Below are 3,064 nucleotides of genomic sequence, written 5' to 3'. Positions count from 1 at the left end.
TATAAATAAAATCATCATTTATTACTGAAAAACATCGTCAATAAGTTTGAGTGAAAACCGACATGTTCAGCGGAAGCAAATAAAAGAAAACATAATTAACTGTTTCAAAATAAATGTATGTAATCAATAAACTCAGCATTCGTATCCAATCAGCACGACCCATGACCACTCCAGCTACTTCAGACAGCAAGTTCCAAATCCATATAATCTAACGACCTGCGAGCATGCAACAAGTGTATCAGACAACGCTGGTGAGTTCATAGTTTTACGAAAACGTTGATTACCAAGTGTTTAGTTAATCCATTGAATTTAATTCCGAAAGTAATGTTGAAAACAATGTTGATAATACCCCAATACAAGACGGCTTCTGATTATTTTGCCCTTTCTCCAATGCTCCTATCAAAGCATTGGTCATGACTAGGTCATTAGTTCAACACCCGTCCTCCCAGGTACGGGGTGAGGTTGCCAAACCTAAGTAGCGCTACTAACTAATACCATGTTACAACCCAGGTAACCAAACAACACGGAGGGACTTTAAAGGTGATAGGAAGAGTATATTATCCAACATTCCCGTTTTTACCCAAAAGACTTATCCATCCCAGGATACCCACTGACTGTCCCAACCACCGGGACGCATGCTCAAGAGATGAACTCACCTTCGGTTTGCTCGGTTAAGTTAAATGCTCGTTAAATAGTTGGTCCATCAAACCCTATCGTAGTTACCAGATACAGTCAGTTTCATGAATTCAAAATCCTCGTATATAGTCACACGTATTGCTCAAGCAACAACGACCAAACATGTAGTATCAATACCGACACACATTCACATTGCAAGCTAGGGTCGTACACGTATGTTTTATTTTATTATATTTACGAGTTTGCCAATCACAAAAGAATAAGACTCAAGTCAGTTAACATGCAACTCAATTGTTACTCACACAAGTGTTTCAGCCCACTCTAATATGTTGTGAATTTTCATAGAATAGTCACCATGCTACCATACACAATACATGTGATCTATTTATCTAATACATAACACCATTATCATCGACAGTAACGGTATAATGAAATCAAAGCGAATATTGAACAACATGTCCTTTCTACAACCATTTGATTAGAATCACCTCAACAATTATTACTATTACCTTAATCAATCTAATCTATCCTAACCGTGCATACACAGGAATCATTTTGTACTCGGCCCACAAGTCAAATACGTTTCTTCAGGCCCAACTACCCCCTACACGTGCAGCCCACTTTATTTTTTTGTACCAGGAGTCAAATACCCATTTGTATAACCCAACCCTAAACCATTCCAATACACACCATAATGCTTTCAGATTGCAATACATATGGTTGAAATTATAAACATGAATCCATTCAAAAAAAAGTCAAGGCATCGCACACAGATTTCTTGCATATCAAAATAATAAGCCACCTAATTAACATGTGACATGATGCACAGAAAGTCTTTTAAGTTACTGACAATATTATTAGAATTCTCCACTTTGTCTGATTTGATTGAGACTACACACATGGCCGCCCACTTTTGTTCCAGGTTATCTACTTGTCAGACCACCTACCATCAACTATTGGACCCCTAAAGCCACTGCCATATCATAACCGGTTGTTGGGCATGTGCTAATTTAGTGGACAACTTCATTTACTTATTCAATTCAAACAATATATCAATCATTCCACTTTGATTCATGCTCATGTAAATCGAACCAAGTAGCAACATCAAATACCAGTTATGCGAAGATCAGGAGTGTCAACCTAAACTTCCATGATTATTCGTACAATTCTATTTACAAGTTCACACATAGTCGTGATCATATAACAGATTTATAACAAGTGTTTTTATACTAACCGAACGAGTCAGGGTACAAGATGAACACAATGTACAGCTTCACGAGAGGGGGCCCTTCCTGCCGATCGCAAGTTTTAAGGAGGAGTAGGGTTTGTTGTGTCGCAGATTTTGGAATATAGAGATGTCACGTAACATGCCATTATAATGCCCAGATAACGCTAAATGGGCCGGTGATCCATCTTGGGCCGAGATCAGATTGAGACACCAAAAAATATGTTAACTGGGTTTTAATGTTGTAGGCTTAAATGGTGTGGGCCGAACTTAAGCGAGTGTAGGGCCGAGATAAAAGAATTAAGGAAATCTGACACACTCACAAGCATACTCGGATACGTTACACGTTAGACACGTTTATAAAAGTTACTAGCGTTTAACAGGATATTATAGTACGGAACATGTAACACGTAGGAGAGAATTAACGAAGAGCTAGGATCACTCGTTTAAACGTTACAACCCTCGAAAGTTCGGGTTGTCACATCATCCCCAACTTGAAAGAAATTTCGTCCCGAAATTTGACAAATAAGCACCAAGAAGTGAAGTGATAAATCAAAAGTGTTGCGAATTATTCTCGGGTGCCACATCATCCCCAACTTGAAAGGGAATTTCGTCCCCGAAATTCACTAGTTGCATCGGAATTGATTCAGCAGATTCGCACGATTGCGGATACTTAGTCTCGAGTTCCGACGAACTCCCATAGTTGGAATTTGGCAGTGCTCGCAAACCCTAACCTCCTGGGGCATGATTTCAATAAGCACCTTGACAATTGCAACATGACATTAGACACAGACTCTAAGAAGGTATCGCAAGCGTTTCGTCGGACAAACACTGCTTTAGACTCGTGACGCAGATGACATAATGAACGTTACCCAATTGGTCGGGTAACTCGAGTTTTAGGCGACGTGACCGATTCTTTCCAGTATTCCGAATAACCCAACATAACGTAAATTAAGCTTGTCATGCTACCCAAACGTACCACACCCTCCCAGGGTGTTGTGTATTGCCTAACACAGATCATGCATAGATCAAATTCAGGGATGACAGGAGTTGGCACCTCATGCCTAAAAGCTTCCTCTCTGAGAGGGACATTCCCAACTGTGAAAACTCGTCAGTTTTCTTGATTGCGAGAAAGTGTGCTGGTAACTTGAGTCTATCAATGATCACCCAGGTGATAATGTTTCCATTTTGAGTTGTAAGTAG

The sequence above is a fragment of the Helianthus annuus genome, chromosome 5, assembly GCF_002127325.2.
Source record: "Helianthus annuus cultivar XRQ/B chromosome 5, HanXRQr2.0-SUNRISE, whole genome shotgun sequence".
NCBI classification, from domain to species: domain Eukaryota; kingdom Viridiplantae; phylum Streptophyta; class Magnoliopsida; order Asterales; family Asteraceae; genus Helianthus; species Helianthus annuus.
The sequence above is the reverse complement of the archived record's forward strand: the minus strand, read 5'-3'. Positions refer to the sequence as shown.